Below are 12,286 nucleotides of genomic sequence, written 5' to 3'. Positions count from 1 at the left end.
GCCAGCAGTCTTTTCAATGAGCAGGTCGACCTTAAATCAAGGCTTAAGCCTCAGACACGAAGGACCTTTTATTTCACAACTTATTGGTTTAACACCCTTTGCTTTCCTGTCCCCAGTCAGGAAACACTGCAGGTTATACTGCACAGCAAACAGCTCCAAATCTCAGGGCTTCTCTAACTACACCAGCAAAGGTCCGTCTTTGCCCGTGTTCCATGCTGGCTGTGGCTCGGGTGACTTTCACTCGGGAACCCAGGCTGAAGGAAGAGCCGGAGCTGGAACCCGCCCTTCTAATGGCCCGGCGGCAGCAGAACCACACCTGGGCTCTGATCCCTCAGCGTCTCACGTCTGGTCTGCTATTCAGATTCTTTTGGCCAAGACAAGTCACAAGCCTGGCAACACTGAGGAAGAAAATATCCACCTCCCGCAGAGGAGGGCACTGCGGTCGCAGCGCACATGTTGAGAACATACGGGCAGGTCAGCAAAGAGCTGGGGGGAGGCCCGTGGTCCACCGTCAAGGAGGAGGCAGGAAGAAGGCCTTGAAATGCCAAGGGGGAGGTGGGTGCAGGCTGCACGTCCGTGCGGGGTGGGGGTGCCTTGCGTCTCCCCCCGAGAGACACCCGCGCACGGAGCAGCACAGACGTGAGTGGAAAGCGCCGCGTGGGCGCGAGGCATCTGCTGGCGGGGGGTTTGTCCGATGAAACCGATCAACGCGGACACTCAGCTGCGGAGCAGGCGACGGAGCCGCACGTCGCCGCGCCAAGCCTGCCAGCCGCGCCGCCCGTGTGCGCACCGGCCGTGGGGGAGCAGACCCGGGGCTGGGGCGCGGGGCCGGTGGGCGCCCCGGGACGGCGCGCGCTCGTGGGGTCGGAGCTCACCTTTACTGGGGTGGTCCAGTCACGCCGCCCAGCCCAGGCCAGGGGAGGCCCAGGTGAACACGGCCACTGGGTCAGGTGTCTCCAGCGGTTGGGAGCGGGCCTGTCTGGGGGGGAGTCGAGACTCTCCACTTGGACCCGTGTGACCTTGGTGAGCTAACTGGCTTCCAGAAGCCTGAGCTTCCTCATTTGTAAAATAAGAAGGCAACACGCTCTAACAACCTTCATGATGATTAAAAGAGTGTCCTTAGGGGCTTAGCGCGAGCCCACTGTGCCTGGTGCCTGTCAGGATGCCAGGGCTGCTTTGTTTCTTGTGATGGAGCCTGGGGACCCTCACCTGGGAGGGAAGAAACTCAAAGGGCTCCTGGGGGGCTCAGCGATGCTGCCTTAGCCTGAGCCTGGCGCCGGTGGGCACTGGCCTTACACCTTGTGTGTTAAGAGCCATGACAGGAGAGGTTATGCCCCGTCCCTGGTGCACACTTTTAGGGTTCTCAAGCTCTGAATAGCTTTGTCACGCCTTGGGGACGCTTCCCTTAAAAACTCCTTTGCATTCTAAATTATTTCCCTATTGAGAAAGGTAGGACACCTCCTGGGTGTTTTCTCTCTGATACGTCTCTGATTCTCGTGGGCCCAGTACACAAGGCCTCCCCACACCAGCCTGGCTACCGTGGTTGCTCTTGTGTGGAACTGCTTTATTCTGGGCTGTGGCTGTAACCAAACAGGAAAAGGAAAGGAACTGAAAAAGAGTAGCCAAGCGTTTTTCATGGTGTCATTTTTCTTGAAGATTCACTTGAACAGTCAGAAATACAGGGAAGAAACTTTTTGGAAGTGAGAATAAGACTAAATCAAGTCAAACAGCATAATGTTCTAAATGTGAAGTACAGGAATGGATCACTTCCTGAAAAAAGAAAGAAGAAAATGAACTCACGCACACGCGCACACATGCCTGTGCACAGATCCCACACACATTCCTGCGTGGATATTAGAAGAGACTCTCCACCCAGATGTTTTTTTAAAATTATTTATCTTAAAAAAAAAAAAACTAAGGGGGGGGCGGTGATAGTTGGGAGGAAGGTTGCCTAAAGGTACACACTTCCGGCTGTAAGATACGTAAGTTCCTGGGATATACGGCACATCATGACACATGCAGTGAACACTGTTGTACGCTGCGCCCTCCTGGGTGAAAGTTGCTACCAGAGGAATCCGGAGTTCTCATGACAAGAAAAACTATTTTTTCTCTTTCTTTAATTCTGTATCTATATGAAATTATAGATGTTCACCAAACTTCTCATGTCATCATTTCAGGATGTACGGAGGTCAAATCATTATGCTGTACACCTTCACGTATTCAGTGCTGGATGTCAGTTATATCTCAATAAAACTGGAAGAACACCAAAAATCAAGCAGAGTTAGACTTCTGACATTTTACGACATAACAGCTGTTTTCCTTTAGATAAGCATTTCTGCCTTACAAATGACAGTTGAGTATTCATTAACAGTTCATGCAGTGGATATTCTATTAATATTTAGTCTCGATCAATAGTGTCTAGTAGCTGATATAAATACACAAAACTAGTGCTCAGACATATTGGAAAGAGCTCTAAGGTCAGCCGAGTGGCCCTAAAACTACTGTGTGACCTTGGACAAGGGCAGCTGAGGGTTCGAGCTGTCCCATAAGTGCCCGGGAGAGGGCCTGGCACCCTGCATTCATTCTACCCACCCTACTTCCCTACAAAGACTTCCTCTGAGTGAGATGGGCAGTGGGAGCCCATCGGCATTATACAGGAGGCTGCCGTACAGAAAAAAGCTTGTGCCAGCTTGTACTTGCTCTGACTATAAATCCCAAACAATAACTATCCCTTATGTAGAAGCATCAACAAGTCCCTTTCAAAGAAAAAATTCCCCACTCATTCAAACGGGACCCCTCCTTCCCCAAAGTAAACAAGAAGCACGGGCCTCCTGCTGGCCTGGCGGCCCAGCTCTGGCTCCCCGCCTGCCCCCACTTCCCCTATCTTGGGGCCCCTGTTCTTGTCACTACCAGACTGTCCATCCTTCCACGTGCCCTCCCGGAGCCGCTGCCCTGTGGAATGCCGTTGCAGAACTGTCCCCGTTCTTCTCCTGTCTTCAAGCATTTAAAACAGACGGACAAACCCAACCTCGCTCCAATGCCGTGGCGTTTTGAGTTTTTCCAGCGTGGCCATGACCTTCTTTCCAGCCCAAAGACTCTTCCAGAAACTCGTCCTGCTCCATGGAGGCATGGAGGTCCCTGCTCCCGTGAACCTGGGTGGGACTGCTGACCCCTCGGCTGGGAGGGCGTCGCAGAGGGGGGGCTGTGCGGCTTCTAAGGGCTTCCAGCCTCCTCGGGCTCCCTCTCTGGGATGCCCCCCTGAGGAGCCGGCCAGGCACTGAGAAGTGCATATTCAGCCCTGTGGGGAGGCACATGGGATGGCCCTCCTAGGAGGGACCAGAGCCAGCAGCACCGCCCCAGGGGACCCAGCACCCAACCTGACCCTTCCAACTGAGACCTGACATTATCGAGCGGGGTCGTCACCCTGCGGGGCCTGTCTGAGCCGCAGCCCCGGGTGGCAAGTGTGATGGACGGTCGTGCACGCCACTGGGTTTGGGGCATTTTGTCCTGCAGCTTCAGCCACTGGGACAGTTGGTGACCCATGGAGGAAAGTAACGGGGGGACAGGACAGAAGCCAGAATTCCTTGATTGTAACTGTTTGGTAGATTTAACTTTAGGACAGTGGAGAATAAATGTTTTCCATAAAAATTCTCAAAAGGTCACCCCTCAAAATTAAAAGCAAAGTGAAAGAAATGTCTGTAGGTATTGAATGGATTTCGAGTATTTCGAGTATTTTTTAAACACAGTGATTTTACTTCCTAGTACTTCCTAGTGGGACCTAACCTAAGGCCAAATTATAGCAAAGGAAACACACTGTTTTTGGTTTCCATTTTGTTACTAAGTACACAGTATCATTATCGTGAAGCTAAATAAATAAAATAAACATAGTAAATAAGTCATATTTATTATGCCCCTGGGGGATGTTTTAAGTCTGGGAGATGCTGATGCAAAAATGGAAATTAAAGAAATTAAGAAATGTGTGAAAACTTAAATAAAGGTTGTGTCATGCTAAATTTGAATTGTAAATGTCAGTATGAACTCACGATTTATTTTCTTTTAAAAGAAAAAAGAAAAAACAACTGACAAAGAGCCTTACTACCTAGCTCTATCCACTGAAAAGTCCTGATACCAAGGACCAGCTCAGTACCAAGGAGCACTAGGACTGTGGTCTCTCAACCACATCTTCACTGAAAGGAACCAGGGCTCCCTGAAGCACGGCTGCTCCCGGGTCTGCAGAAGGGAAGGCTGGAGTACACAGTCTGGAGTACACTGTCACATCAGAAAGCAAAGGAGCTGCTGGGGCCCTGTCCAGAGCACTCGGAGGCGGACTTGAGGGAGGTGGACTTGAGGGGCTCCCGCTGGCAACAGGGATGATTTAGGGGCACAGAAAAGAATACTAGCTGCAATGGGTTGAAACATATGAAGTCTGTTAAAATCCATGAATGCATAATGATACCCACTCCCCAAATCTTCCTGGTCACCCGTGGGGACTGAGTTGCAGGGAAGTAACTCATTATTCTGAAACTTTGTAAATAAAAAGTAAGAATCACTCATTCATTCTCTCCTTCCTGTAGGAAGCGCACCTCAGATGAATCAGATAATTGAGGAGGAAGAGTTCTGTATGGAATTCCAGATGAGAGATGAAGAAGGAATAATAATAGTACAATATTACCATTTTGCAACCCCAAATACAATAACAAATCTGGGCAATGATGATCGATGGAAACTAAAGCAATAGAGGGAAAGCTGAGAGGGAAATTGACAATGGACGGATCAGTCCAAGGTCACCAAGAGCCACGATCAATACTAACATCACACAAAGACAAGCACACGTGACGTCCTGGTTTTATGTGACAGGGAACCCACCTCACCGCTTGTGCGACAGCCATGCCACAGTCTCACATTGCTGTGTGTTTTGCTTTTAGGGTGTTTGGTGTGATAGCCTCGGGTTTTCTTTATAAAATTTCCCTTTTATCATTAAAAGTGTCCCTTTTGTATCATATGTTTGCCTTAAATTCCACATCAGCAATATACATACTGCTACTCCTGCCTTATTTTATTAAAAGGAACCCTGCTTCCTTTCCCTGGAAATTTGTATTTAGAGACATTGTCCTGATGCTTATTGCTACTGGGTTAGTCGCTGGTCCTAGTGCTTTTCAGTGGACAGAGCTAGGAAATACCTTTCATTTGTCCTTTGGTTTTTGTTTGTTTTAAAGAAAATAAACCCGGGTTCATTCTGACGTTTATGAATCAAATTTAGGATGAAAGAGATTTATTTTGTTACATTTTCTTATTTTGATATATCTTTGTGTCTCCTTTAATCTCTTTCAAGCATTTATTTGGACACATTAAAAAGGGGACTCAGTCTAAATGCTATCTTGCTTTCTCAAAATAGCTAGTCGTTAACGTAATTGACCTTTCGCTTGGGACTGGTTTTCACCTGGGAAGCTGATTAAACCACAGAGTAGTTTACCTGGACCAAATTAAGATGATGACTCATAACGTGCCTTCACTAGCTTAAAGTAAACAAGATTTCATCCTCAGTTGGCTTTCACCAAGATCTTAAGAAGTGGGGAGTCATCTGACACACCATCACTATTAACTCTTCTTACAGGCCCCTTAACACAACATCAAACACAGCAGGGGAAGAAGAGTTAAAAGTGGGTCCCGGTATTTGTTTTTCTCTTTCTGGCTTACTTTGCTCTGTATGACAGACTCTAGGTCCATCCACCTCATTATAGATAACTCAATTTCATTCCTTTCTATGGCTGAGTAATATCCCATTGTATATATATGCCACATCTTCTTTATGCATTCATCTGTTGATGGACATTTAGGTTGCTTCCATGTCCTGGCTATTGTAAATAGTGCTGCAATGAACATTGTGGTGCATGTTTCTTTTTGGATTATGGTTTTCTCTGGGTATATGCCCAGTAGTGGGATTACTGAGTCATATGGTAGTTCCATTTCTAGTTTTTTAAGGAACCTCCAAACTGTTTTCCATAGTGGCTGCACCAACTTACATTCCCACCAACAGTGCAGGAGAGTTCCCTTTTCTCCACAACCTCTCCAACATTTGTTGTTTCTAGATTTTTTAATGATAGCCATTCTGACCAGTGTGAGGTGATACCTCATTGTGGCTTTGACTTGAATTTCTCTGATGATTAGTGATGTTGAGCATGTTTTTATGTGTTTGTTGGCCATCTGTATGTCTTCTTTGGAGAAATGTCTATTTAGGTCTTCTGCCCATTTGTGGACTGGGTTATTTGCTTTTTTGGTATTAAGCTGCATGAGCTGCTTGTATATTTTGGAGATTAATCCTTTGTCCATTGCTTTGTTGGCAAGTATTTTCTCCCATTCTGAGGGTTGCCTTCTTGTCTTGTTTGTGGTTTCTTTCGCTGTGCAAAGCTTTTAAGTTTCATTAGGTCCCAATTGTTTATTCTTGATTTTATTTCCATTATTCTAGGAGGTGGATCAAAAAGGATCTTGCTTTGATGTATGTCATAGAGTGTTCTGCCTGTTTTCCTCTAGGAGTTTTATAGTGTCTGGCCTTACATTTAGGTCTTTAATCCATTTTGAATTTATTCTTGTGTATGGTGTTAGGAAATGTTCTAATTTCATTCTTTTACATATAGCTGTCCAAGTTTCCCAGCACCACTTATTGAAGAGGCTGTCTTTTTTCCATTGTATATTCTTGCCTTCTCTGTCAAAGATAAGGTGCCCATATGTGTGTGGGCTCTCTATGGTGTTCCATTGATCTATATTTCTGTTTTTGTGCCAGAACCATACTGTCTTGATCACTGTAGCTTTGTAGTATAGTTTGAAGTCAGGAAGCCTGATTCCTCCAGCTCCATTTTTCCTTCTCAAGATTGCTTTGGCTATTTGGGGTCTTTGGGGTTTCCATAAAAATCGTAAAATTTCTTGTTCTAGTTCTGTGAAAAATGCCATTGGTAATTTGATTGGGATTACATTGTATGCTAACTCATATATATGGAATCTAAAAAAATGGTACTGATGAACCCAGTGACAGGGCAAGAATAAAGATGCAGTTGTAGAGAACGGACTTGAGGACATGGGGTGGGGAGGGGAAGATGGGACGAAGTGAGAGAGTAGCACTGACATATATACACTACCAAATGTAAAATAGATAGCTAGTGAGAAACTGCTGCATAAAACGGGGAGGTCAACTAGATGATGGGCGATGACTTAGACAGATGGGATAGGGAGGGTGGGAAGGAGTCACTGGAGGGAGGGGATATGGGGATATATGCATAAATACAGCTGATTCACTATTGTACAGCAAAAACTGGCACAACAATGTAAAGCAATTATCTTCCAATAAAGAGCTTTAAAATGAAAAAAAAATTTCCACATTTTTTATTTATAAGTATAAAAAAAAAGTGGGTCCCACTGCTAGACCAGCAGTAGGATTAGAGCCTGGAAGTGCCCCAAAAGTAAAGGCTGCTGTGGTACGTGGGCTCAGAGCACTAGAAATTGTGTTTTAACCCAGTCATCTTCCTCCTGCAGTGCTAAAATTTCATTTTAGCACCTCTGCAGGGAGCTGCAGCTCCCCCTGCTCTTCAGATCCTCTCCATTCCTCAAAACATGACTCAGGTTTCATCCTTTCCCTGAAAGTTGACCTCCTTCATCTAATTTCTCTAGTTCCTGAATTCTAATTTCTCTTGTAGTCTAAAGCCTTTGAAAATATACTCTGGTATATTGACTTATCTCTCTTTTCCACAAAACTATAAGCTCCCCGGGACAGAGCTGGGTCTTGCAATCCTCGCAGGTCCCCACTGTGCTGGGACAGGGCAGGCATTTCACAGACACTGGCTAATTTATTGATTTAGTCCCATTCAGCCAAAATCACTTTGTCACAGATATGCCCCTACATGTGCTAAGAAATGAAACAAGCAAATAAACAAACAAAAAAGCCCCACTAAACCCAACTTATATAGCCCTTTCTGGATTAGAAATCATTTTACTTCCACTATTTTACTTAGTTTTCTAACAACCCTGATGGTAGACAGAGCCCGTGTTTATGCCCTTTTCCTGAAGGAGGAAAGTGAGGCCTTGAGACGCTCAGCAAGTGATGAAGGAGACACAGCTCCTCGTGGGTGAGCCAAGGGCAGAGTCAGTGTAAGTCCTGAGACTCTTCTTCCTCCCGTACCCCAGTAGTTCTAGAAAATGTGTAAGAGATGTTACCTAAAACTTGGCGATAATGCAAAGAGATGATTCCAAGTCTTTCCAATGTCATCCTGGACCATCACCTTACAGCCACCCCCCTCCCCAGGATGCTTTTTTCTCTGCAAAAGAAGTGCTCAAACCTTTTGGTTTCAGAATCCCTAATACCCTTAAAATTATTGAGGACTCCAAAGAACTTTTGTAAATATGTGTTATATTTAACAATATCTACCTTATTTGAAATTAAAACTGAGGACATTCAAACATTTATTAATTAATTTTAAAATAATGGCAAGACCACTATGCATTAATATAAATATTTTTTAATAAAAATTACCATATTTTCCAAAACAAAACCAATTTAGTGAGAAGAGTGGTGTTGTTTTCACATTTTTGCAAATCTCCTTAATGTCTGGCTTAATGGAAGAAAATGGGATTCTCACACTTGCTTCTGTGTTCAGTCTGTTGCAAGAGGTTGCTTGGATAAAGAAACTCCAGGTGCAACACAGATATGTAGTTGGAAAGGGGAGGGGGCATTTTAATAGCCTTTTAGAAACTGAACAAAAACTCTAAAATTATAAAAGATTAGCTGCAATGTGGCATCTGAAGCTCTATCAGTGAACTCTGCTCTGCTATCTTGGAATCCACAGCTTTCTGGAACATTGAAGGCATCTTTTGTCCACGTGTGGGAGGCAGAATAATGGCCCCCAAAGACATCCCTGTCCCACTTCCCTGAACCTGGGAAACGTGGCAAAAGGGACATTTGCTGATGTGATTGTGAGGGACATTGAGAGAGAGACAGAGGACAGAAGAGAGTGACAGAGGTGCGACAGGAAAAGAACTCAACCCAACTGTGCTGGCTTCAAAGACAAGGGAGCAGATTCTCCCGTGGAGCCTCCAGAAAGGAACGCAGGGAGACCTGTGTCTGACTGAGACCCGCAGAACTGCAAGGTCACAGAGCTGCATTGTGTAAGCTCCTAAGTGTGTAGTGGTCTGTTGCAGCAGCAACAGGAAACCCCGACACCATGTAGACTTTGTCCCGTCGTGCACTGGTCATTTGGAAAATAATGACTCACTGGGCGACATGCAGATCTTCCCAATGTCGACAGGCTTCCTTACACAGTATCAAAGAGCCCTCATCATAAACATCACACTGACGTGGTCAGAAAACTCCTTACATATTAGGAAGCTTTCAAGTGCTCACAGCAGCTATCCAAAATTTTCACTTGAAAACTCTTATTTTATCATTGGCAACAAATAGTGTCAGCTGTCTTCCTTGAAGCGACAGACTAGCTTCAGGCACTTCTGAAAAGTGTCTTGTAGATACTGAAGCCTGAGCAGCCAACCTATCTCTCAGTGGTTCTCGCAGATAAAAATCAGGCTCCAGCAGGATTAACTGGAGTGAAGGAAGGAAATACCAAAGGGCTCCTGAAGCCTCAGGCTCTTCTTCGGCTTCTGCGTCTCGGGCTCCAACTCCAGTGCCATCTTTCCCCTTTCCTCCCAAGCCACCTATGCCCCTCTACACCCTCCACTCCCTCATACGAATTTTCCCACCATACTCCCTCTTTTCTCTCTCCCTTTTCCTCTGAACTTGTCAGAACCCGTCCCTTTAAAATTAAGCCTTCTGAGCATCCAGGGGCCAAACACTTAATTTTTCATAATCCCTGGACTAAAGCTGAATTGCGAGTAGCAGTCAAATATCTTCCCCAAGTAACTGAAGATCCTCACAGATTTGCCGAGAAGTTTAATATAGTCATTCAAACTTATCCACATGGTTCCTCTGTTACATCAGCTAGTTCAGATGTTTACCAGTGAAGGCCAGGCCCAGCATTTGATGAAAGCTGCCCATTGGGAGGATCCTGAAAGGTGTCTAAGATTACAAGTGGAGATACAGTAAGCCCCCCAACTTCTATGATCAGGCTCAGGCAACACTAGGCGTTTTCACTGAGTAATTCCTAGGGCTTTTCCTAGAAGCTTGTTGATTGGAAAAAAAATTCAAATTTGCACACAGAAATTTGATGAACTGTTCACAATTAATGTAATTGACTTCAAAATGTTTTTTAAAGAAAATTCTGGTCTTTCTTCAGATGTTGATTCCACCCGGGGAAGCTTTTAATTCTGTTTATGAATAGGCTGAACCGGACCTTTCCCTTCTAGTAAGAAGGACCAAAGTGGAACAGGAGACTGGGTCACTCCAGATCTAGTTACCCTGGCAAGCCAGCTCTCCCACACTCTAGAGGAGTCACCCGCGAGGAAGAGCGCCAAGATTCTTAATCTTCAACTCCAGCGCATGAAGGCGCCTAAACAAAACCCAGACTCTCCTAGTTTCTGCTATTGTTGCCAAGAGCCAGGACATTGGGAAAGAGAGGCTTACAAACTTGAGCATGTTAGGTGCCTTCAGCTCTCTAACCAGGGCCCAGGTCCTCCCAGTTCCCAGTGAAGCAGGGGCTCTTCCTGACGCTCCCTCTCTACTGGCTTGGAGAAACCTCTCCAGACGGGGATGAGCCTTTTCCAGTCCGGACGGATGCTGCAGCCACATACTCAGTGCTCAGTCCCAGCGCTATTCAACAGTCCCTGCCTCGGAGCACTAACACAGTTCAAACAGTGGGCATCTCTGATGAACCTCAAAAGCTTCCTGTCTCTGCACCTATTCCCTTTTGTTTAGGCCCTTTGAGACATACCGAGCTTTTTCTCCTTAGTTCTCCCGCCCCAGCCATTTATCAGGCTGAGACTCCTTAGAGAAGTGTCATGCCACAGTTTCTTTCTCCCCAAAGGGGGAAACAACTCTAGAATTTGACAGCAGTCATCAAAGTAACCCACCAAATTAAATGACCCTTTGACATCTTTTATTTCCTCTGTCTCTCATGGCACTGGAGCTGATTCTGGAAACACTGCTCATTTGTCCCTATTGAATCAGCAACATTGCCTTATGGGCAAAATCTCCAGCTGGCGAAGTTAACAACACACCTCCCACCGAGGTTCTAACAGACCCCTGGAGAACTCTCCCGAGGATTCATCAATATCCTAAAAGCAAAGAAGCCCTTCAAGGCATACAGCCCACAATAGAAGATTACAAGGCTCTAGGTCTCATTCCCCCCTTGCACTAGCTCCTGGGATACTCCCATTTCACTGTGAGGAAACCTAGAGGCAGGGGTGGAGGTTCATCCAGGACCTCCGAGTGATAAACAACATTATTACCTCTTGACACCCTGCTATTTCTAACGTCCATTCCCAATGGAAGCTACTTCTTTACCGTAATGGATCATGCAGTGTGCTCTTTGGTATCCCAGTCCATGAAGCCAGGCAATACCTTTTTGCCTTCAGTTGGGAAGAAAAACAATTCACCAGGACGATAATGCCTGAGGATTTTGCTGAGCGTCCTTCTTCTTTCTCACAAATTCTGAAGGATGATCTGGATGATGTAAAGTCCCCAGGGGTTATACTGTGTTGCAATATGTGGATGATTTGCTTCTTTGATTTCTTTCTAAAGCCTCCTCACAAAAAGACAGCATCCAACTGCTAAAGCTTTTAGCCTGAATCACATTTGTATTCTAGCTGTGTGTTAGAGTCACTTCCTATCTCTCTGCAAAAGGAAGATGCCTTGAATTTTGAACTAGAAGAAACTAAAATTAATAGAAATACAGCAACGTTGAAAATATTTTATGAATTTCCAACTATATCCAGCAACTTTATCACATTTAAAACAAGAACAGCATGTGAAGCAATATATACTGAATCAGCCTCACATATTGAACATTTACTGTACGGAGCAACGAGCTATGTAAGAGCTAAATGGCCAAGGGTCCTAAAAATGGTAATTGACCAAATTTTTAAATATTAAATTGAGGGTGAAAAGGCTCAATCCTTTCCATAAGAATGTTCTCCCATAACTGACTTATGAATAAGTACAATCTTGCCTTAGACTATTTTAATTTTATTCAGTGAAATTAACTATAGAGGTCAATCACTAAATAGAATGCATCTATCCTTATATGTTTTTATGATATTCTTTTTGGTTAAATTTCAAGAAGCTACAGTCGTGTAATTTAGTTTGGAAGTAATGTCAGTCTTCGTGAGAGGCTTATGCACACACACACACGTA

This window comes from Hippopotamus amphibius, chromosome 6, assembly GCF_030028045.1.
Source record: "Hippopotamus amphibius kiboko isolate mHipAmp2 chromosome 6, mHipAmp2.hap2, whole genome shotgun sequence".
Taxonomy (NCBI): domain Eukaryota; kingdom Metazoa; phylum Chordata; class Mammalia; order Artiodactyla; family Hippopotamidae; genus Hippopotamus; species Hippopotamus amphibius.
The sequence above is the reverse complement of the archived record's forward strand: the minus strand, read 5'-3'. Positions refer to the sequence as shown.